The 25,945-nt window shown below is 43.8% G+C and overlaps 1 protein-coding gene across 3 annotated transcripts in view; it reads right to left on the bottom strand.

Annotated features, from left to right (window-relative positions):
• The window catches only part of Large1 (LARGE xylosyl- and glucuronyltransferase 1), a 535,843-nt gene that overhangs the window by 479,298 nt on the left and 30,600 nt on the right, over window positions 1-25,945 (bottom strand). The window contains exon 1 of one of the 3 annotated variants that reach the window (XM_059264259.1): window positions 19,877-20,007. The exons of the other annotated variants lie outside the window; for them this stretch is intronic. The gene's annotated coding sequence lies outside the window, so the exon portion shown is untranslated. Of the gene's footprint in view, window positions 1-19,876; window positions 20,008-25,945 lie in introns of those variants that run through there. 3 annotated transcript variants of the gene reach the window in all.

The raw sequence follows: 25,945 nt of genomic DNA on the forward strand, positions 1-25,945 counted from the left end.
GTTCCCTCTTACAGGTACACACTATACTAATTTCATTCTCTAGAGAACCCTGACCCTGAGAGCAAGGACATCTATTATAGGCAGTTTGTGAGAACCAGATTTGCACCAGCATGTCACTTTTCAAGGTGGGACAAGAGGAGATTCCTTCCTAAGTCAGTCAATGACTATTTGTTGCAGATCCATCTCAGAACACATCTCAGAACACTATGAATAAAGCAAAAGTACATTCCCTCATTGCACATTTTTACTCATTGAGTCTGTGTATTAACTAATACCATGAAGCATTATAGCCATCCCTCTCCTTGCTGACAGGAACCTGCAGCACATAAAAGACTAAAAACACACACAAGTCAGAGCTGAGCCTCAGCATGCTGAGAAGCAGCCTCACACTGCTTGCCAAGGCTGGAGGCATCAGCCCACACTAGCACCAATGGAGAAGAGTGTATAAGGAATGGTCTCCACCTTTAGGAAGGAGTTGGGGAACATTAGCCAGATTCACATGGAAAACATCTTAGAGTATTCCAAATGAGACTGACTAGAGAGTAGAGGTGGGTACACTCTTGGGGGCACAAGCACTTCTGAAAATGTTTACCTCCCAGATAGCTACATACCTCTCTAGAAAAAGAGAAAGAACTGTTTCCAAATGAATGAGTTGGGAGACAAGTTTAAGGAGCCACTTCCCTCTCTGGGACTTAGTGGGTCCAAATTAAGAGGCTGAAAGAAAGCTTGGTGATCTCCCCAGCTCTGAGGAGTAACAAATAGAATAATCTACTGGATGTCAGCAAACAATACCAGGCACAGAGAAAAAAAAATCACAGAACTGCACAGTGGATCCATTTCCAGGTTCCTGTAAAGAAGCCACTCGTGAGAGGAACAGAACAGAGCCACGAGCTTGAAGCAGGTTGGTGCTTCTACTTTCAGCCCTATGAAAGTAGGCAAGCTCTCTCACATAGCTGAATAATGGTGACTTGCAAAGGTTTCTGTGTGGATTTCAGAAAACAGATTTGAGAACACTTCACACTTTACTTGGCACACCACAAGGTGCACAAATGGCTTATGTGTCTCAATTTGCTTTTGGTGCTTTGCTTGCTTTTGTGGTGTTAAAGATCAAACCCAGGGCTTGTGGATGCTAACCATGTGTTCTCCCCAAGGCTGGATTTCTGCCCAGTGTGGAGGCCAGATTTGGATGCCCAGTGTCATCTTCGATCTCCCTCCAACATACCCTTTGGAAAAGAGTCTTTCAATGAGTCCAGATCTCCCTGACTAGCTACCCAGCAACCTCTAGATATCTCCATGTCTCTGTCCCCTCAGTGCTACAGTTACACACACACAACATGCTCATCTTCTATGTGAGTGTTGGTGATCCTGATCCTCATGCTTGCACAAAGGTAAGTCTCCTCAGCTGAATTTATTTTCTTAATGCAGATTGTGGGGAAAAAAAGCAGCAGGGGTCAGGGGGTGCGGGGGTCCCTTTAAGACTACCTGTCAGACAAGCCATATGCTACCATCTTTCTGTTTTCCTTCCATCCTACAATTTTTGTTTTGCCAAAAGCAAGCCAAAAAAAAAAAAAAAAAAAAAAAAAAAGCTAAATTCTCATCTTAAAATCAGGTTCAGAGGGCAGACACAGTACAGAAGCCTCTGGGAGCTCCCTGCATGGCTCACACATACCCTCTTTTCCAATCTGGCTACGCTGTCAGAGGAAATGAGCTCCTCAAGGGCAGTAGAAAATCCATTATGAGCTTTTGATACCCAGATAGTGAAGAGACCCCAAAAGACTGGAATTCAAAAGATGCAAGCAATAAATATCCCCACCGGACACACAGTTGCAAGAAATGATGTGGTCAAGAGCATGGGAAGCTGAATTAAATGTGCATTGGGGGAAAGGTGAGAAAGAAATGCTTACTTAAATTTTTCGCAGAGTGATTTAGAGGTAAGTGTCAGCCATTAGGAATCAGGGCTCTCCCAGACAAACAAAGCACTTATTTTAAATAGAAACTGATGATGGATCAGGTAGGGAAGAAACTCTGGCCAATTACACAACAGATTTTGCCTTGGCTGCTGTAAACCACTTCACTGCACACAGGCAGCATCCATTTGTCAGGTCCTGGGCTTGAGGAAGCATGCCAGCTCCAGAGAGCTGACTTTGTGAACTCACACCTAGACCAGGGCCATAATGCTAATGCTGGATGACTGAGCTTGCTGCTTTGAGAACAGTGCCTCAGGTTCTCAAGCCACTGATAGGTGCTGTGGAATGTCGTTCTGTATGTTGTGAATGTGTTGCTCTGATTGGTTGATAAACAAAACGCTGATTGGCAGGAAGTATAGGCGGAGCAAGCAGAAAGGAGAATTCTGGGAAGAAGAGGGCTAAGTCAGGAGTCACCAGCCACACAGAGGAGTCAAGATGACAAGGCATAACTGAGAAAAGGTACCAAGCCACATGGCTAAACATAGATAAGAATTATGGGTTAATTTAAGTATAAGAGCTAGTCAGTAATAAGTCTGAACTAATGGCCAAGCAGTTATAATTAATATAAGCTTCTGAGTGATTATTTTATAAGCAGGCCACAGGACTGTGGGGGCTTGGTGGGACCCGAGAAACTTCATCCTACAGATAGGGCCTTTGTTGCAGGTAAGGGAAATACTTAAACAGTGGACACAAAATACAAAACAAGCTAAAGCCTTTACCTACTATTGTGGCTTCTAGTAGTACAAAGTGAATCCCCAGAGGACTTCTGGAAGTTGTGCTAGTGAGACTCAGAAGAATTACCTGGCTTAAAGGTTCATATCCACCTCAGGCCATGTCAGCATTCTTAACCCAGGACAGCTCAAACAGGACCAGATTCCTAAGTCACCTGAAACCTCTAGGTTTGGGGACAGAAAGGTGTCCAGACCTTCATTCTGCAGGTGACAAACTGAATTCAGGGCAGTGAAGGAATGTCCCAGCTCATCTAGTAAAGTAGGGCTCAATACAGGATTTCATGATACCATAGGTTAGATACAGAACACAACCAGTGGCCCAAATGTTAAAGCTGTGGCCTTCAGCCTGTGGGTGCTGACAAAAGAGGGTGGAACCTTTAGGAATTAGGACCTAATATAATAAAGGTAGGTCATCTGAGACACGACCTTGAAGTTGGAATGTTAAGACAATGGCGCAGGTCCAGGCTCCAGCCCCTTCCAGTCTCTCACTTTTGATTTCCAGTTGCCATGAGGTAAACAGTTAGTAGTTATTCCACCCTGCATTCCTACTGTAATGTGCTACATGAACACAGACAAGAAGCACCAGGTTAAATGATCACGGGCTTTTCCTCATCATAAGGTGGTTGTCCTAAATATTTTGTCACAGTGGTGGAAAGCTAAGAAACAGGAGCATCAAGTGTTGCAAGCCCTGACCCATACACACACCAGCAAGTCCAGGGGACCCACAGACCCAACAGCAAAGCCCTGGAGAAACCCAAGAGAAAAGATACTGGCAGCTGAATATTAAGAAGATCCTGTAAGATCCTCAACCAACATTTCTAAAACATTCTTCAGTGGACTCTTTACAAAGTATTCTCCCTGGGGCTGAAGAGTTGTCTCAGTGGTTAAGAGCTCCTGCTGCTTTTACAGAGAAGCCAGGTTCAGTTCCCAGCACCCACATCAAACTGCTCACAAGCACCAATAACTCCAGCTCCAGGGGATTTGACACCTTCTTCTGGTCTCTGTAGATACTTGCATGCATGTAATGCACATACATACACTCAGACACACACACACACACACACACACACACACACACACACACATCATTCCTTACATATCAAATTTGTTCTTGATTCTTAGAGCTAGAAGAACCTTCAAAATAGTCAAGTGTCAAATAGACTGGAATTTCACACTAAGTCTATAATAATTTGTAAAATATACAAAATGCAGGCATAAGATGGAAACCACCATGCTAAGTGTTCTATCAAGGACATACCAAGTAATATATAAATGGAAAGTAAATATTATGTATTATGCTTATAACATTCTTTATTCAGGTTTTAAAAGATGGAATCTGTCACACAATACCATATGGATGAATCTACAGGACATTATACTCAGCTAATTAAAATCAGCTAATTATCAAAGGACACATATTAACTGACCTCACTCATATGAGACACTTCCAGAAGTCAAATCACAAGGAATGGTGGTTGCCAGAGGCTGGAGAAAGGGGAGAATGTTTAATGCATGGTATTTCAATATTGCAAGATCAAAAGAGTTCTTGAAATTGGGTGCACAGCAGTGTGAATTACTTAACACTTCTTAACTGTATAATTAACAATGATTAAGATGGTACATTCTTTACTAAGTGTAAATTTTTATAAATTTTAAAAAATATTTTAAGCCAACAAAATTACTACTAACCTCAGAGCTTTAAAAAGATTGTTATGATAATGTACATGACTCAGATAAATGTCTGCATCTCTCACTGTCTCCTTTTTCAAGATAAGTAAGGCTGGGGAAAGGGCAGGAGAACTGTCTCAGTGTTGAAGAAAACTGGTTGCTCTTAACAGATAACCTGGGTTTGGTTCCCAGCATCCATGTGGCAGCCCACAGCCATCCATAACTCCCATTCCAGGGGATCTGATACCCTCTTCCAGCCTCCACCAGCACCAAGCACACGTGTGGTATACATATATGCAGATAAAACACACACAAACACACACACACACACACACACACACACACACACACACACACACGAAATAAATCATTTAAATGTTAAAAAAAAAAAAAAAGAGGAGGAAGAGGAGAATGGTATGCTGGGATCCAGAAACATGTAGCCCCTGTTACACAATTCTGCAAGTCATGAACCCTGGAGTCCCAAAGTCTTGACCAAAACCAGCTGACTTCTCTGGTATTCAATGTCCTGAGCTATTCAGTGGAAAGCACAAACATCAGAGGGGTGGCATTCTCAAGACAGTGGTGTGCAAGTGAAGATCAATGAATGCCTAGAAAAACCAACCCACTGCTCTGACACCATGGTACCAATTCACTGCTCCAGCTGCCTCCAAAGGTTGGAAAGGTCCAAACCTGTGGGCAGAACCCAGGACAAAGGGCCCTGCGAGTTGTATCAGACAACAGCTCTCCCAGACCTGCTGTACTGTATCCATGGGCATAGCCCACACCCACACTCACTCTGCAAGGGCTCTAGGGTGTGAGGTCCATTCTCCTTTCTCCTTTCTCCTTTCGTCCCATATCCCTCATTCCCCTCTGAACAGTGAGGAAAGGTCAGAAAGCATAGCCCCTTCTTGGTATTAATGTCACTTAAATCTGTGAAGAGAGAACAGTCAATTCCATCACCTTAGTAGCCTAGCACAGCCACTACTTGGGCTAAGGATGCCAACCTTTCCCATCATCCAAACTGCCAAAAGGACTAAAGACTGCAACTCTGCAAGCTGTTCTCATTCTCATATACCCACCCTACACACACCTCTATACACACAAACACCCTTAGCCTACAACTTAACTGCAAAAGCACAAGGAATCAGCTAAATGAATGAGAGCCTACTGTCACAGAATAAGTCCAATCTAGACTTGGATGAGCTATGCAACCTCAGACTTCTTACTTGCAGAATGCCATGCCAACATGCCCAGCCAGTCTAAATAGCTCCCCTACTTCAGGTGTGATGCCATTCTCAGATCCTCCCCAACACTTGTTCTAGCCCCCAAGTTCTTGCACCAGCCAATAAATGTTTTAGCTACTCCAACCCTTAAGCCAAAATCAGACACATGGTCCTGCCTAATTGAAAGGTAATGAAAGAATATCATGCCTATAATAACCCTAAAACACAGAAGACAAGATCTGGGTGAAACCATTTCCAAGTCAAGTCCCCTGAGATCAATTTGAGTGAAGGAGGAAAAGCATGAGATAGCATCACTGAAAGGCCACAGGAGATAATATGTAATACTGAAAAACAAAGGAAGACTCTCCTCGCATCCCTGGAAGCATACTGGGAAGATGCATGCCATCCTGAGGAAGCCACTAACACCATCAAGCACAACCTACAGGATATCCTCAGAGAAGGGCGTTTATGGTGTCTCCTGAGCAGTTGGCCTGAGACAGCTCTAGCCTTGAGAAATACAATTTTGTATTGCTATATCATGGCTCTTCCTGACACAGAAACTGCTACCAGAGCCATGGGAGATAAAGCTGAATCCCAGGAAAGGCAGTCAGACCAGAGGCCAAATTTCAGCTCAATTTTACATTTTCAATAGCCACATGGTGTTTGTACTTCATGTTATAAAGCAAAAGCTCTTTTTCTTTAATATAGTAAGTCTATTAATGAATAAAGCCAGTGCATGGTCAAAATTAGCAAAAGTAAACATACCCACAATGTTATTGATAAGTAATGTTCCTCTTATAGCAAATATGTATTAGAGGTCAATGTGCCAGGCATTTTCTAACTAACCTTTTTAATCCTTCTTATACAGAGAGAGAGAGAGAGAGAGAGAGAGAGAGAGAGAGAGAGAGAGAGGTGAAGACTGAATCCAGGATCTTATGCATACTAAGCAAGCATCTTCCATTGAGCTCCATCCCCATTTTGTTGTTTGCTATGTAGTCCAGGCTGGCCTTAAATTCATCATCCTCCTGCCTATCCCTCTTATTCTGAGATTACTACAGATGACCATCACCATACTCAGCAAAACATAATCATCATCACTATCATCTCATTATTACTGATAGTTTATAAAAGATAAAAGACACATCAGTCAATAAGCTTGCCCAAGCATGGGAACATGTTTCAAAAAGCAGGTACCCCCCCCTCCTTTTTTATCTCAGGAGTAAATGTATTGTCCAAGCTCTCCACAGGAACAGTGGCAACAGGAACATTGGTATGAACATATTAGAGACCAAGTTCCACTCTTCCACCCCAGTGCTGCTTGATCTTAAGCTGAGCACTTGTGTCAGCCTCTCCCTGCTCCTTTCTAAAGTAAGATTAACACAGCCTCACTGGGTTGGCTAAGACAATGACAGTAAGACACATGGTGCAGAGTAAGCTATGTTGGTGCTCTTCTTTCAGTGCCTGCTGAGCTCACTTGCTGAGCACTTGCATCAAAACAGCAAGCATACCTGAATGATGCCATCTCCTTTTCTCAAAGACCTGAGAGCCCAGTGAATTAATAGCTTTCAAAAGGTTGAAAATCATGGGCCCTTGAAATCTAAGACACCAAAAGTACCCTGGGGTTTGGAGGTACCAAGAAATTCTCTACCATGATCACACCTGACGGCAGCTTGTCTTGAAGACAAAGTAAATATGTGGTCTCTGTCAGTTCAACAAGACGAATGCCTCTGTGTCGCCAGGTGACTATAGAGTATGTGCATAGATAATGAGCATACTTGAACTTCAGCTTCAGTGAGTGCTGCAGGTTCCCTTGATTCTTACACTGCCTGACAACAGCCCACAGGACTAACAGGTACAGAAAGAAGAAAGCTCAGACCTTAGGAAAAGTCAGTGAGTTCTTCCAGATCAATGATGACCCTTTCAAGCCCTGCTTAAAGCTCCTTGCATGTGAAACAGCTCCCTTCTAACTGCTCTAACCTAAGTATCCTTAACTCTCTGCCAATGTCTACAATTGAGTCAAGGTCCAAGGAGGACATGGAGGACCCTATTCTCAGGAGGGATAAAGATTCAATGAATATAATGAAATAGCCTATGCACAATACAGATACAGACAAGAGGGAAAGTGGGAAAGTCAATGCTGACCACATATTGCTAATGAAAGCTACATTGGCCTTAAAGTACAGAACATCCCACACATCCCTTGACTATTTCAGAAATGCATGCCTGGGAACTCCTTGAGAATAAGGACAGTGCCTGTACATCACCATATCCCCCATGCCGCACACAGATGAGAGACTCAAATGCTGTGTTCATAGATGTGTGGGTACTGGGTGAGTGAATGAGTAGGCAAGTGGATGATGTGGGCAGGTAGGTGAGTGGGTGCGTGGGTGGATGGATGGATGAATGGATGGATGAACAGACATTCATACCTGCCTTTGAAAACTAAATGACTACCTTGAATCAGCAGAGGGAAAAGATATCTGGACTTAACTAGTCAATAAAAGTCTATACATATCAAGCCTTTCCCCAGAGGTCCTTGGCCATATCACCCCATATTTATTCTTAGAAGCATTACCCGACACTCCCTGGGCCACAAAGTCTTGCCTAATTTTGGGCTGTGCTCATATGGGTTTTCATCTTTTGGGCTCATCTCTCTGGCTTTCCTTCCATGTGTCTCTCTTGATTACTTGCACCCAATTATGTTCCTAACCTGAATTCCTGGCCCTGCCTCATGTCACTTCATGGCTTCTAAATGAGTCATGTTTAGTTCACGGCTATCACCAGCATACAGAACACACTGAGTCTGTATCCTAAAGTACTATTGACATCTGGTATAAAAAGACTGCAGTGGCTTACACTTCCACCCAGATGCACGATTTCTCTGCTTTCTACTCTGTAATCAGGTCTAGTGTGCAACTCACTCACATTTGAACCCACCTCGGGAAAGGAAGGCTCAGTTAGGAACTGTAAATGTCATCAAACTCACAGGATGCAAGTTTGTTCCACCCAGTAATACTTCAGCTCAACTCAACATGACTTCTCTTCTTCCCATCCTAACCTTGAAATATTTTAACCATCACACAAAGTGGATTTTGTTTCATTTGTCTCGAGACATAACAGAGGACCCTGTGAAGAATATTGGCTTTTTTTTTTTCCAAAATGACATTGACATAACTTCACCTCATGGAAAGAAATGTCTTTAATCTAAATGAGTCATGTGGTGGGAACAGTGAGTTTGCAAAGCTGTTTATGCTTTGACTCCTTTAGGGGAGAGGAGAAAGAGGCATTCTGTTGGTTGTTGACAAACATTTAGAACAATGAGATCTTCATTTATGCAACAAGATTCATTACTGTGCACATGAAAAACAGAGAGAAACAAGGAGCTGATTAAAAACTCTGAGGTCAGCTCTCCCTGGGCAAGAATTAGTCACAATACTCCCTTGCTGTAAGATATAGGATAGGTCATCTACAGGGTGAATGAGGTAGCCTGGCCCTTGTGAATTCACCCAGGACTTTGAGGTTTAAATCATTCAATCTATGTCTCTGGCTGGATCTTGAGCTTTGGCACGTGGTAAATATTCAATGTCAACAGTTATTACTATTTAAAGATAGCCTTGTAGGGATTGGTACTGTCCTATATGATATTACAAGTCAGATACGACTTTTGAGATTTAATTTAAATGGAATGTAAAGCTTAGTTCCTCCTCAGCACAAGCTGCCTTGAAAAGATGTAGTAACTACCTATGGTTGGTGGCTCCTATAGCAGAGAGTACACAGATGTTCTGCTAGAAAACAATGGTTCAAAAATAAGGAGGTGGCCTGAATTAGAGATTTGTGTGACTTAATCTAAATTTCCTCATCTATAAAAAAGAATAATTGTAATCAAATTATTCAATGCTATTGAGTATATCTGATGCATAAGTGTTGAGACCAGCTTACAAGTAACTGTAAACATGCACTAGATAGTACCCTAGAATAGGGACAAAGACATAGGGAAGTATAAGAAGGACAAACAAGATGATTATGAAAAGTACTTCCCATGGGGTCAAGCACACAGCTTGTAGTTGGTTCACTCTTCAACACATGTTCAGAGCATCAACAATGCATTAGGCACTCTTCTAGGCAGCAGAGAGATGTGAACAAGAGCTGTGTCCTTGTGAACTTACGGTCTTAATAAAGAGGCTACCCTTGCTTATGCAACTCTATCAGCAACATGCCCATTCTCCTACGCACTAAAGCCTCTAGCAGTAGAACATGAAGGTAAGAAGTAAGGTTACCTACGAGGGAGTGCTGTGGATATCGTTCTGTATAAATAAAACACTGATTGGCCAGTGGCCAGGCAGGAAGTATAGGCAGGACAAGGAGAGAGGAGAATTCTGAGAAGTGGAAGGCAGAGGAAGGAGACACTGCCAGCTGCCGCCATGACAAGCAGCATGTGAAGATGCCGGTAAGCCACGAGCCACGTGGCAAGGTATAGATTTATAGAAATGGATTAATTTAAGATATAAGAATAGTTAGCAAGAAGCCTGGTACGGCCATACAGTCTGTAAGCAATATAAGTCTCTGTGTTTACTTGGTTGGGTCTGAGCGGCTGTGGGACTGGCAGGTGACAGAGATTTGTCCTGACTGTGGGCCAGGCAGGAAAATTCCAGCTACAAATTGCCTAACAAAAGGGCACTATCATGGGTGGGTGTATGGATGGACAGATGGACAGAGGAACAGACAGACAGACAGATGGAAGTAGGCTTGAGAATGCTGAAGCAGTGACCTAGACTCGTAGTGGATCCAAGACTAAGTATTCCCTGGCAAGTGGATATGGCTAAATTGGGGCACTGTTGCCAAGCAACACTAATAAATGATCATAAAGCAGTCTGCAAACAGTATCACATATAAAAGCTTCATCACTGAGAGCAGAAATCTTACAATTCAAATGACTGGGATATACATGGCCTTCATATACATGCTCTCTCTGGTTTCTATTCTGGGATCTGCTCTGATTCACCCTGTCAGCTAGGGCTGCTCCCTAAGCCAAGGAGCAAAACTCCCTTATACTGGCCCTGGACAAATAAACATAACCCATAGCCCAATAAATCCTACCCAGCCCATGGGCTCTCTTGTGGCTTGAGTAGTGCATTCTAGGCATCTGGAAGAGCTTTGCCAGGAAGCAAGTGGGGCTCTGCCGCTTCTCTTCCTTCTATAGCTCCTAATACTTGCTTTGTAGCTGCTCAATATAACTAAGTAGGGCTGGGTCCCTGGTAAAGCTCTGGATTTACTTCTTACCAATGTAGCGTCGCCACATTATCGCTGGTCCTCTAATCTTAGTCTCCTTTCATTTGCTAAGGAAAGGTCATATTTACTTCACAATATTATTAGTGGGATGAAATGACATCAATAAAAAGTGTCTTACCGGTCCGTTTTTGTTGCAACAGAAAATTACTTGAGGCTGGGCACTTTATAAGGAAGAGAAGATTATTAGATCATAGTTTGGCAAGTTCAAAAGCATGATACCAGCATGGAGCTATAAGGACCTTCTAGCTACGTCGCAACATGACAGATAGAGCACCCTTTTAAAGCAAATAGGTGGAAGCCAGAGGGATTCAAGGACCTCTCTGTTAGAAAATAACCAACTCTCAAGAGAACTTACTTTCTCTACATGAAATTCACATTAATCCTTTTAGAAGGTACCACCCCAAGGGCATAGCACCTTTTACTAGATCCACTCTTGAAGATTATCCCACTGTTCACAGGGCACTCTGACAAGCTTCTAGAGCACAAACCCTTGGGAGTCACACTCAAACTACATCCAAACCACAGCAGTATCCAAGAATTTGGAAGAAGATAACATACATTCAATGCATGCTGAGGCAGATGGAAAAGAGGAGACATGGTTCAAGTTCTGAGTGCTCACCTGCACCACCTCTAGGCCTATGGTCCATCTGTGCTTTACTCACCTTTGACCATCATTCACAGGAGGGACCCCAGCCCAATCTTCACTAATCTCGTGAAGCCCCTGGCACACTACTTTTCCAATTTTAACACAACTCATCCTACTTAATAGAGCACAATGTATATGAAAAGACAATACAAGAATCAGCCACAACTTTCATGTCCAAAATCTAATTTCCAAACAGTTACACTCATTATATGTTTCAAGTGTCTGGAGCAGGTGGGAATACTACCCTGTAGTCCTGGAAACTGAGCAGGGAATCCATGTTAACCAAAATAAATACCCACAGATTAAGGTAAAAATATTAACACTAAATATTATGCTTCAAAAAACATAAAATTACATAGTGTCTAAAGTTCTTTCTCTGTCTGATAGTCTACAGGGGTTCTTGCTAAGCTGGAAGGACAGGGTTACTGCCCAAGTGCCTTGAAGTCATCTCCTCACAGACCTTCCTTTAGCCCACTGCACCCAACATCCTCCATGCCATGGGCTCCACTTGCAGTAACCCTTCACAGAACGTCCTTCCTAGAACCACAGGTCATTTCTATCTCTCATACAAACCAAGTCTTTCCATTAAAAAAAAATGTATAATTTATTATATTCTGGCTGCCCCAGGCCCTTGGTTGGGTAAACCAGAAATCAACAATCTTTTCAAATTCTTTGTGCTGTGTATTTTCTGCATGTCTACTGGATAGCCAGCTCAGTATACAGACATGATAACTGGCTGACTCTACAAAGGCATAAAAATAATTTCTGGGTCTTCAAGGCATAAGGGTCAACCTCAGAATTAAAGATGCTACCACAGAACATGATCAAGATTGTGAAAAACCCCAGGAATTCATGATAGGACTAAGGATTCCAGAGACAGAGACAAGAGAAGCAGGGTCAAGAACGGGCTTCAAATGGCAGAATTTAGACAAGATATATAAAATGGGGAAGCAAGAGAGGACCCCGCCCCTATATTCAGAACCCCATCCTTCTGATCAGGGCTTCTCTGTCCAGCTCATCCATTCGGAAATCTTCCTTTGTAGTTCTGATTCGTCTGGAACTCGCTGTATACTAGAACTCACTCACAGCAATCCTCCTGCCTCATCCTACTGAGTTCTGGGATAAGTCATGCATCATCCTTGGCTGGAACTGACCTTTTTCAAATCCACTAATCCTGGCAGTATCCTCCTGAGTTTGCCAGTCCCTAGGCCACTCTGTGCTTGATAGGACCCTTTAGCCTGCTTATGTTCCCGATTCCCTGGGCACTGACCCAAAACAGCACTCTGAGTTGGTATTAAGTATGGCAGGGCTAAAATTAGGGCTGTTTCCATAGATATCTACACTTCTGTGGAGCAAATCTGTTTGGCTCCCAAGTGGAATGAAAGTCATGTTTCCATTCTGACTGCAAAGTAACCCTGAAATCTGGGAAACCAAACCTGCTCATATGTGCCAGTGCTTCTGAGCCTTCCAAACCCTTTGGGCCCTTATCTGTGCAAGCAACTACCATGGTCATGTGCCCATGAAGAGCCACAAAACATCAAGCAGGACAGGCAAGGAGGGATACTGCAACTTGGGACACAAATGGGCTAACATGTGCCACCAGCACCTCAGGGTTCCTGCCTCATGCTAGAGGGAGGGAATGTTCTTTCCATCCTATTCCAGAAACAGGAAGACGAAGGAATCCACTCACCTGAAAGCTAACATACCATGCAAAGCCAAGAGTTAAGAAACTTGGCTTCAACTTGTTCAGAGAGACATCCCAGGACTCTGAAGCCAAAGGTGAAGATAGAGTGACCCCAGACCTAGCTAGGAGTGATTGCCACTGCTTCCTTCTAAGGCTCTGTGCTTGGAGTTTTAGGGGATAATCTCTGTACCCAAGTTAGGGGTTCAGATGTGTATCCACACATCTGATATTAGGTCCAAACCATTAGGTATATTAAGTCCAAACCATTAGCACTCCAGAATGTGACCTTATTTGGAAACAGAATTACTGCAAATATAATTCAGGTGAGGTATACAGGGGTAGGACAGACCCTTAGACTACATGGCTAATGGTATAAGCAGGTACAGAGGGAAAGATGGGGATAAGGCCTAGTGAAGCCAATGATGCTTCCACCAGCCAAGGAGCACAAAGGGCAGCAGTAAGCCAGCAGAGGCTAGGAAGACACGTGGAAGGACCCCTGGGTGGTCCTGACAATTCACTGAACTTCAGACTTCTGGCCTCTTAATTGTGAGACAATAAACATCTGTGAATCTGAGCCACCCCTTTGTAGCACTTTATTAAGTCCAGTTCTAGGAGACTCATTGTCCTTGTTATAATGTCATGTGACATAGGCTCTGACTCATCTGGGTTTTCCATGAGGACAGTGAAACTTCATTAACAGCAAATAACACCAGCAGTGAATACCAATGCTGTGAATATCCTGAATGCTTTATACATTGTAACTCGTTTAATCCTGAACAACCTCCTGAGTCTGTGGCATGCTATAGGAGAGGAAACTCATTCACAGAAAAGTTAAGTACCTTGCTCAATGTCACAAAGTTGTATGTGATGAAATCCGATTAAAATCCAGACTCAGAATGTTCTTTGCCAGCAGTAACCACCTAAATCAAGAAGTAATTGATGGAGATCTACTCTCTGGTAGTCAGGTTTCAAACCCCTTGGCCTCTTTATCCATTTTGTATTTATTCCACTTGCCCGTGCAGAATGTTCTGTACTAGGTAACCACACAAAACAACAATTGAATTAAACTGCAGTGGCTTCCATACGTCTCCTAATTTCAGCACCAGTTAATATGGCAACAGGTATTAGGAAAGGAACTTGGGCATCTCCAAGGAGGCCGAGGAAAACAGCTCATTTTTCATAATGTTTTTCTGTATCTGGAATTCAATTAACATTTAATGTACACCTATGATGTGACAGCCCGATGTCAGGCAAGCCCGATGTGACAGCCCCTGCTCAATCTGGAAGGATATAGAAAGAGACAAACTCCCAGAAATTTTGGTAAGTACCAGGACTGAAGTTAGAAGCCAGGTGCAGCTGCAGCATAGTGGGGTTGAACTTAGATCTGCACTGGTTAAGTGGGGAGGGCTTCAGGGCAGGGCATGGAAACCTCAACCTTCATTTGCAGCTTTTCAAACACTGCCATGTGCTGTGGGAAGTTCTGTATGGCAAATGTGTTGCTAATTAGTCGATAAATAAAACACTGATTGGCCATTGGCTAGGTAGGAAGTGTAGGCGGGACAAGGAGGAGAATAAAGTGGAAGGCTGAGTCAGAGAGACACTGCCAGCCGCCATGATGAGAAACAGCATGTGAAGATGCCGGTAAGCCATGAGCCATGTGGCAAGGTATAGATTAATGGAAATGGATTAATTTAAGCTATAAGAACAGTTAGCAAGAAGCCTGCCACGGCCATACAGTTTGAAAGCAACATAAGTCTCTGTGTTTACTTGGTTGGGTCTGAGGCTGTGGGACTGGCAGGTGAGAGAGATTTATCCTGACTGTGGGCCAGGCAGGAAAACTCCAGCTACAGCCATGACATAAGCATACCAATACAGAATGCATCTTCCCTCTTCCTCCCTCTCTGAAACTTTTTCCTAAAACAATGAGCTTTTTTTTTTTTCCCCTCCTGAAGAGGTAGAGAAATTCAACACTAGACTTTGGGTTACTGTTCTATAATGAAGGATGTGGAGTTAGTTGATGACCTTTAGAAAATATTTAAGAGCAGAGCTAGGTAAGTTCATAGACCACCAGCAATGGTGTTGTGGCATTAAACTCTTCAATATAAAGCAAACAGCACAGGGAAAGGTGGGGAAGATCTAGAAGCATCTAGAGAGAAAGTATCAAATCAGACAGCCATTATCATTACCTGCACAGAAAGCTGGCTTGACCATCATGAGAGCTATGTGGCAAAGCAGAAATAACCAACATACCCTTAGACTTGACCCTGCCTCCATGAGCACCTATGCCCTACTGAACATTTCTTAGAGCATGTGAGCAGAGGGCTTAGGGCCTTGCCCAGCATAAGGCAGACATGTGATTGATGCACCTCATCTCCATCTAAGAATTCAACATAGTGCCTGGGAAAATAAAAGGCATCTGCCCTTCTCCTTCAGCACCACCATGGATGGCTACCACCTCAAGCTGTATTACTTATGTTCTCAAACCCGCGTTTATACCCTAGAAAGCACCCTAGAATGTAAGAACTAGATGTTCAGCACAGGGCATCTAAAGGCCACACTCATCTCCTGCTGGGAACTGGAGGAGGAGCCAGAGCAGAGTGAGAGGCAGCCAAAGAGCTTCACCTAACCTAACTGAGAAAACAAGCCTCTTCCACTAAACCCAAACAAAAACCAGAAAGCTAGCCCACTCACCTCTGACCCAGCTCCTCAGGGAGCCCTGAGAGTTCTTAAGGACAGGGACTTGGCCATGTCTCTCAGCCAAGATGACAAGATCCACACAGCTGAAGCAATCCTGCAGGTCTGAATCCGTGTTTGGTGTTATTATTCCTGCCCTGTCCACAGAAAGCCCTTGGATCAGCCTGAGTATTTCTTTTTTTAATGCCTCCAGCACTCCATAGAGGCACGCCTAGATGAGCAAGCATAAGCTCTTTCTGGATGAAAGAGACACATGGTGGAGTTTATTTGTGTCAACTTTTCTGAATAGTGCCAAAGGGAATACAGGGATGGAAAGGAACTCACATCAGTTCATGGGGACCTTGCTAGAAGCTAGGATGTAGAAGGTAGTAAAATCTGGATCTGGGCTAGGGGTCCTGACCCACACAGGGAGTGCAGAGCAAGGATGCTGAGCTCAGAGTGCTCTATGTCCTTAGGGCCCATCCCCCACAGAATTGCAGCACTGAAACTGTCTGACAAGTTCTGATGGCCCTTCTTTACATTCCCACTGCTCACTGCCTACATTCTTGCCCTCTTCCCTCCCCCTACACTCCCCAAGCAGACCCAAGATCAGTCTTCCACCTCCCAACAAGTATAAATCACTGGTTTCTCCTCCTCTGCTGCCTGGATTCATCCTCTCTCATCTCACCTCCCACCCTGACATTTCTCCTCCTCTCCCACCTCCACCATTCCTCTCTTCTGGTCCTGTTTTCCTTCCTCCCCACAAGCCTCATTTTTCTTGGCTGGTCTGTGCATTGTTAGGCTCCTGTAACCCCTGAATATGGGCCATCAGGACAGTAGAGAGTCAGAGAGTCTTAGTGCTTGATCAGGGCGCACCTGTCAGCCAGGACCGAGTATAACAGACTGGGGAGCCAGTTTTCATTTCTCTAATCTTCTCTGTGGTGAGGAAAGATGCTTCATAGGATGACATGACCTCGTAACTTTCCCCCCAAAGTATCAGAGTCTGACCCAAATAACCAGGTAAAGCAAATGTGACAAATGAAACTTCCAGTCTTCGGGTTCTAGCTATGCTTAGTATTTTGAATGGACCAAAAAATGAATGATAATGGTCCCATTTTCCCCAGAATTATTTAGGGGTGAGGGGAGTATGTAAGTTACATTTATCATTGCTATGACAAAATAACTGATAAAAGCCACTTCTGGGAGGGAGAAGGCATCATGCATTTATGATAAGGAAAGTGTGGTGGCAAGAACATGAGGTGGCTATGCTACAGTCAGAAAGCAGAGTGAGATGAACCCTAGTGTTCACTGTCTACCTTTCAGTCAGTCCAGTATGCCAACTCAAGGAGTGATGCTGCCTGCACTCAGGACGGGTCTTTCCAGTGCAATGAAGCAAATCAAGATAACCCTTCACAGGCATGCTCAGAGGCTTGTCTCCTGGGTGATTCAAAATCCCACCAGGTTGACAATATTAACTGCCACATGCTCTTTAGTTGGCAAGCCCCAAATGGTTCTGCCACCACTCACAGGAAAACAGTAAGTCAAGTGCCTCTGGTTCAAATCCTACCTCAGCTTCCTACTGGCTGTAGAAGTCTGGGGCAGGAACATAGCTAGTCTGTGCCTCAATCTCCCTGTCTAAAAACGATGAATAATAAACTACCTTCTGCTCCTGAATGCTCCAGAATTCACAAACAGCTGCATTGCAGTTTTAGGAATGTTTAATGTGCATCAAGCTTTCAATGGGATATTCTAAGTGCTTTACTCTGAATAGTGAACACAACCTGAACAGATTCAGACTGTAGTGATCTCCATTATGCTCAGGATCAGAGAGGTCAAGAAACTTACCCAAACTCACATGGCTAAGCAGAGAATGCAGGACTTTCTTCCCCTGAAGTTCCAGAGAAATTCCAAGCAGTCTCTGCTAGAGCACTATGATGTCATGCCCTGAGGACAGCACAGGGTAAGTTGTTCATTCTGTAACTAGGGTCATAGTTATAAACTACACTGGCTTCATTTCTAAGAATCCCTGCCTCCAGAGAGGAGATCTTATTTGGCATTTGGGGAGTTAAATTCTAGTTCCTGTGGCATGGCTTGTGCCTCTGCCCACTTCCCACCCCCATCACTGTGATGAAAGAACATGGCTAAGGGAGCTGCTCCCAGCTCTATAAGACAAGCTGCAGTCTCTGGGCCAAAGAGGCTGAGAAGATCTCCATCCCAAAATTGTTGACAAAGCACTTTGTGGCCTCTGGCCAAATGTAGAATGGCAGCTACCACCTGTCCTTGACTGGGGAAGTATGGGCCAGAGGGCCATACCACAGAGAGCAAAACTCCTCAGCTTGAATACAAGTCACCTCAACCATCCAAGGGGACTCCGGAGGCGAGTGTTCCCTGTAGTAGCCAGGCCTGATCCATCCCCTGATCATTAAAATTCAAGGGGACTGGACCTGCCTGGACCTGCCTGGACTGAATCTACCAAGCTGAACTCAATCCTCAGGGGAGTCTTTGCCCTGGAGGAGATGGGAATGGAGGGCGGGAGGGGGGAGAACAAGGGAATCCGTGGCTGATATGTAAAATTAAATTACATTATAAAATAAATTTAAAAAAAAAAGAATCTACACATGTAAAAAAAAATAAAAATTTTTAAAAATAAATAAATAAATAAATAAATAAATAAATAAATAAATAAATAAATAAATAAAAGCATTTTGAAAGGAAAAAAAATGCAAAACCATACAGAAGGAGACTCAGTCTCAGTAAGCCCTGCAGCAGTCAGGCAACCAGGGACTGAAGTTGGCATGGGGAAAACAGCACTTTGATGGGAGAGAGATGTCGAGCTGGTAAACTGAAGACACCTTATTGTAATTTGTTATGTCATGTTTAGTTGATATCCCTGGGAGGCCTGCTCTTTTTTCTTTGAAGGGAAATGGAGGACAAGTGGATCTGGGGGTGGTGAGGGAGAAAAGGAGGGGGACTGAGAATAGTGGAGAGAGGGGAAACTGGTCAGGATATAATGTGTGTAAAGAATAAAAATTAAAATTAAAAAAAAAAATTAAGACATCCCTTGCCAGTGCTCTGAGCATTTGCCATCAGCAAACAGAAGAAAAGCCCCTGCAATGAAGGACCCTTCTACCTCCTGCTCTGAAGACTCCTATAGCCCCCATCCAAGATGGGCTCTGTTGGAAACTCTGGCAGGTGAAATGCTGCCATCAGTCCTGGGCCAGGAACCTGCTTGCCCCTGGTTCCAGAAGCAATGGTTGGTTCATCACAGCTGTACAGCAGCCTCTCCCAAACAACATTCAACGCAAATGTCCCTATCTTCAAATTGCAAACAAACACCTTAAAAGAAAGCATCTGCAACAGTGATATTATGTGGGATGTCAGGGGAAATCTAGTCAGAAGTCAAGACACAAACCCCTGGGAGGGGCACGGGGGTGGAGGCCAGGGCTGTCTGTGGTTTCGGTAATGTTGTCTCAGAGTTGATCACACAGGAACATGGCCTTTGGGAATGTCCACCAAGCTGCACAGTTGATAGCCTTAATTATCAACTCATTAGTTGAGAAATGCCTCCCAGATTAGTGAAGCACACCTCTGCATGTGTTTGTGGAGGCATTTTCTAAGATAGAGCACAAGGGCTCTGATCCAGTCAATGATGACATCCATTGACGGACTCAAAGTCTACCTAAACTGCCAGGAGGTGGTAGAAATGTTAATGGTGGGGCCTGGCAGAACGAAGTGGGTTGCTGAGGAGTGGAGTGCCTCTGGAGGGTAATTTTGGCCCTGGTCTCTTTCTGCTCTTCTTTCTGCTTCTGGGCTGCCATGCAGTGTGCTCAGCTTCCCCAGACCATGCTCTTCCTCCATTGTGTCTTGTCACAGACTGAAAGCAATAGTGCCATCTCACTGTGGACTGAGACTCTGGGCCAAAATACATCCTTTCAACTTTAAACTGTTTCTCTCAGGTGTCTATCAACACCACAAAAAGACCAAACGATACTCACATGAACCAGCCTCTGACAGTCAACTTGGAGGAAGAATTCTAAATTTAAGCTGGGCAAGGTGATACACAATTCCAGCACACAGGAAATACAAAGGATCAGAAGTTCAAGGTCAGCCTCAGCTACACAATGAGATCCAATCTAAAAAAAAAAAAAAAAAATCAAGCAATCAAAACAAAAATCCACTATAGATATGAACACACCCAGTATCATTCTTTGTTTACCCAAGGTTATAGCCATAAGGCCACCATTCATCCAATGGTACAACCAGTACCTAGACATCATACACGTGCCCAAATTTGGGGACTCACAAGTACGTTCACTCATTCCACAAAGACATCCTGAGTACCTACTATGTGCCAGGCACAGATCTAGAGATGGACAACAATCAAGAAAGCAATTTCTTTTAAGTTTATTTTATGATCCCAAACAGAGAGGACTGGGTACCACAAATGAGGCCCTGCTTTGTGTGACAGGTGCCCAGAATGTGGAGCTGCAGTAAAATTAACCCTTAAGAATGCTACAGGTTGTGATGCCACATCTTTAATCCCAGCACTTGAGAAACAAAGGCAGACAGTTCAAGCCAGTCTGGTACACAAAGCAAGTTCCAGGACAGCCAGGGCTAGACAGTGAACCCCTGTCTCAAAAAACCAAAAGAGAGAGAGAAGAATGCTTAACAGATCAGCCTACTGCAGATAATCCCTTAGGCTTTCACATTCTAAGCACTGTAGTGCAGACCAAATGGAAGCTGAAAGTCTTTTCCAAGATTTTTTTTCTTTCAAGATTTTTTTTTTTTTTTTTTTGAGTTAATCACTACAGCAAGGCTCTTGGAGATAAGATCATTCAGGTTCAAGCCTCCACTGTATGGTTCTGGGTAAGTTTCTAAGCCTCCCTGTACATCAGGGTCCACATCTTCAAAGTGGAAGAAATAATTATTAGTAGTGTTGTGGAAACATTAAACAATTAATAATTCTGGCACACGGTTAGCACTTAATACATGCTAGCTAGTACTGCTTTCACAATTTCTATGAATTCCTAGTAGGCTGCCTCTCTCAATGTCCTCCCAAGAACTCTGCCCCAGGCTTCATGCTTCATCAAAATCTTATGACACAAAGTATTCATAGTGGTCAGCAATGGTCATTCAATGCATGTCCCTCTCAAGAAGAAAAATAGAAGAAGAGAGACAGGTGGTGCTAGGGTTTGAATATGAAACATCCCTCAGCGGCCAAATGTCTGGTCACCTGGAACCCAGCTGGGGATGCTATTCAGAGAAGTCATGGAACCTCCAGGCAATGACTAGAAACAGGAAGTGGATCACTGTGTGGGTGGGCATTGAGGGATACTAGCCAGCTCTGCTTCCAGTCTGAGCATTCTTCTTTACCCACTAGATGTGAACATGCCATGCTATAAGCTCTTGTTAACATGGAGGGAGACCCAGCCACCATGATCTCCGTCTTCAGTAGACTATACCCCTGAAACTGTGAGCCAAAATGAAGTTCTCATTAAAATGCTCCTTATGAGGAATTTGTCCAGAGTGATAAGAATAGTATCAAAATAATACAAGAAGAGATCAGGCTGGAAAGATGGGGAAGCAGGAGGAAGAAAACTCAATTCCCCAAAGAATCACTCCATCTTTGCCTTAGTTCCTAACGACCACACTGTTAAACACTGCAGTGTGAGCCATAAATAACTGCAGAAATGCTCAGAGTGTAGCCAGAGTGGACCAAGCTATGTCACAAACTAAAACACATCAGGTGTCCAAAACAAAGTATTAAATAAAGTCAGTGTCTAAGTTAGGGTTTCTATTGCTGCAACAAAACACCATGACCAAAAAGCAAGTTGGGAGGAAAGGGTTTATTATGGCTTACACTTCAGCATTTCTATTCATCACTGAAGGAAGTCAAGACAGGAACTCAAACAGGGCAGGGCAGGATCCCAGAGGCAGGAGCCAATTCAGAGGCCATGGAGGGGAGCTACTTACTGGCTTGCTTATCCTAGCTTGCTCAACCCACCTTCTTATATAACCCAGGACCACAAACCCAAGGATGGCACCACCTACCAGGGGCTGGGCCCTCCCCCATTAATCAATAACTGAGAAAATGCATTACAGCTGGATCTTATCAAGGTATTTCCTCAACTGAGGTTCTTTCCTCTGATGACTCTAACTTGCATCAAGTTGACACACAAAACTAGTATAGGCAGTAAAGATTTCTTTATGTATTTTGGTTATAATGAGTTAGATATAACATTAGTAAAATTAATTTCACCCATTCCTTTTCAAAAGTTTGCTACTGCTAAGGTTTATAACTATACATGTGACTCGTATTTCTATTGGTCAGAGCTATTCTGGCATAAAATTGTGTTTCTATGCAGTCAAAGTTCCTTCTCCACTGTTGCAACAAGATTTCCCATCTCAATACGTAAGCATGCTGATTTTATTTTTGCAGATGTGGAAGCCAAACCTGGGAGGAATGAGTGGGATTTTCCCAAGATCATATGGATAACAAAGGAGAAGGTCAGAACCTGAACCCAGATCTAATGAGAGGCAAGCTGAGTACTTTCCAATATTTAATGCTAAATCACCTGAGGCTCTGAATCAGTTTCTCAATGCAATGGTGTCATTACATCACCATCCCAGGAAAACATAAAGAACAAATGTATGGAAAAGGGGCTGGCTAGAGAAACCCACCCTGACCCTGGAGCCCAGAATTAGGGAAGGATGACTCAGATAAAGCCAAGTAAGAGAAACACAGTTTAGCTCAGATCAGGGCCATCTCTGCCCTTGTCCAACTGACCTGTGAAATCAACCAATCACAGAGAAGGACAGTAGAATCCTGGCCCTAGGGCCCCGGACCAGGGAAAGAAACACAGCCTGTGTTTGGAACCTGACCCAGAGAAGTGAACACTTTATCCCCAAACCCAGAACCCAGGAAATATGACCTGACTCTGAAACTAGTACCAAAATAACACTCTTGGCCCCTAGAATCAGAGTCAGTGTCAAAAAGCCAAGAAAGGCCAGTAAAAGAAACACAGTTTGTCCCTGAAATCAGGGCCATCTCTGCCCCTTGCTCACAAAACTGGCCAATCCCTGGGCAGAAAACAAACTAACCAATCACAGTTGACTCCGCCCCCAGGACATCCTATATAAACCACCCTGCCTGGTCAGTTGTGAGCTGTTCTCTCCACCCTGGTAGAGGCAGCTACTCTCCTAGACTCCTCCTTCCCAAATAAATCTCTTTCTCAAAAGAGTCTTGGGTGAAGACCTTCATTGACTGGTGAACAGAAGAACCTTGCTGGGATGTCCCATAGCGGACTGAGCAAGGGGGAGCTGAACAGAAAAACCTTGCTGGGATGTCCCATAGTGGACTGAGCAAGGGGGAGCTGAACAGAAGAACCTTGCTGGAACGTCCCATAGTGGACTGAGCAAGGAGGAGATGAACAGAAGAACCTTGCTGGGACGTCCCATAGTGGACTGAGCGAGAAAGAGCTGGTAACACTGAGCCAGAGATTGTGGCTCTCCAGGAGAGGAGCAGGATTGCTGTGTCCTGCGGGGAAACCATCCCCCATCATATCATCATACCAGGTATATCCTGACCTTCCCGAAGAGTCAGGATACCCTGACTTTCCCAAAGAGTCAGGATACGCTTCCTTGCTGAAGCAGTTCCAGGCCTGACTCTCCCGAGAAGTCAGAAAACCTTCCTTTCCAAGGTTGGGCTGTTTTTTTGCAGTCTCAGCCATCAGAGCTGTGCTAAACAGCTCCAGGTGTCTGGGACACCTTCAGGACAGAGCTCTTGTTCTGAGTAGCTGGAGGTGTCCGAGGATACCTCGCCCTCTAGGGCTGAACTGTCTCCTCGCAGTTTCAGCCATCAATTTACTAACATTTGGTGCCGAAACCCGGGACACCAAAACCCAGAGTTTTTGCAGTTTACTTACAACAAACACATAATCACTTGTCACCTGGATTACTAATGGGAGGCTGTGTTTTATAGAGTGATATCCCGGGAACAGACACTGTTTAAAGAGGGTCTAGGCAGATGGTTGCAAAAATAAAATCAGGAACTGATATTCACTCTTACTACCTGGTCATAAGTGACAATTCTTGGTTTAGTCTTGCCGCTATGATTGCTCATGTGCCTGTCACAGACACAGTGTCTTACATGAACTAATACTGAATTTCTCAAATACCTCACAAGAAATGCACTGTTTTTGCATGTGTGTAGTATGCATAAATCCATGTGAAAAAAACATTCTCATATATGTGAGTGCATATGTGCTGGTGTGCAGGCACGTGTGCACGTGTGTGTAGAGGCTCAAGTTGATGTTAGATGTCTTCCTTGCTCTCTTTCCATATTATTTACTGTTATAGAGTCTCTTGTTGAACCCAGAACTCAGATGCTAGGGGGTCTGGCTATCCAGTTTGGTCCCAGGGATCTCTATTCCACCTTCCTAGTGCTGAGATTACAAGCACCCACCACACCTTTCCAGCTTTTCCGTGAGTTGTGGAGATCTGAACTCTAGTCCTCCCACTTGCTCAGCAAGCTCTTCATCCTTTGAGCCATCTCCCTAATACCTAAGCAATGGACTCTTTATTCCCACTTTACAGATGAAGAAACAGACTCACATGAAAGAGCAGGCATTTGTCCCAAATCACCCAGTTAATCAGTGTCAGATAAAGAACTCAAAGCCGGCCTTTACCTATCCTCCTGGCATCCCTTCCTACCTCCCATGTGGACCCCTCTGATTCTCAGTGCTAGACTACCTTTAGATCTCAACAAGCCCTACAAGGCCAGGATCAAGTTAACTATTCAATAGCATTAGTACAGCTCTATCCCATTTCCTAAAATCCACCATCCCTCCCTTTAGCCAGCTGTGAACTTTCAACATCACCTCTCCTGTACCAACCTGAAACCGAATTTGTTGCTTCTGTGTGTATTACCTCGTGTCAGTGTGAGCACTTTCATAGGAGGACTATGCTTTATCCACAGAATTATCTCTGGTACTGGCATACTATCAGGCACATATGAATTACCCAATAAAAATTTGAGGTTGATTTAGTGAATGAAATCATCAGCCAATTAGCCAACCAATTCTGATACTTTGGTTTTCTGTTCTGAGTCCCTTTTCCCAGCAGCTTCCTTTCCTGAATTTGGATGTTCCTCCTCACAGGTGGCTTCTCCACCAATCTGTTGTTGTGGAGAGAGGCCAAGTATATTGCTTTCAACTGTAGCCTACCTAGTAACACCAATTGTCACCTCTCTCTCTCTCTCTCTCTCTCTCTCTCTCTCTCTCTCTCTCTCTCTCTCTCTCTCTCTCTCTCTCTCTTAATTGCTAGGTTAATCACACACTCCAAAAGTTTCCACCCACAACAAAGGGCATGTTCTTATTCTGCAACCACCAAGGAAACAGGAACCAGCTGAAGGGGGGAAAAAAAACAAAAACAGAATCCTGTGGCCCTCAGGACCTGGCCTAATGGTTGTATTTTTTCAGAACATTTGAGTCTAAGTCAAATCAGATGGAAGAAAAGCCTTGAACAAAATCTCAACTACCCACCAAGTCTATGAAGCAAATAAGAGTAGGCTACGATTGACTTTCTCATTATGCCTCCTCTATCCTGTAAGGCTACTATTACCATACCAGTGTCCAGAGGGGGAGTGAGGCTCAATTGAGAAATATACCAGTCTCTGACAGAACCTCAGAGCACAGAGCCAGGCTCACTCCTCATCATTGTATGAGTCACATCCATAATGCACACACCATTGCCCCCTGTTTATGCCTGACCCCTGCTCCCAACTTACAGAAATATCATGGACATTTCAGAGACGGGGCCACCGTATGTGGTGTCCCTCTGTGAAAGATTCATTAACTTCCCAGCCATAACAAACCGAGAGGTTCTTCTACTTTATCAGCTACACCTTGCTTCAAATTATGGAAATTTTCCCTTTTGAGCATTTTGGTTCTTTCTGCTTCTCTTACATAAAATACTATATCACTCTCCCTTATCCATCTCCACACGCAACATTCCTTAAACAGTAAGCACAGAAGCAGAAGTACAGAAGAAACAGTTTCTATTTA

This window comes from Peromyscus eremicus, chromosome 5, assembly GCF_949786415.1.
Source record: "Peromyscus eremicus chromosome 5, PerEre_H2_v1, whole genome shotgun sequence".
Classification (NCBI taxonomy): domain Eukaryota; kingdom Metazoa; phylum Chordata; class Mammalia; order Rodentia; family Cricetidae; genus Peromyscus; species Peromyscus eremicus.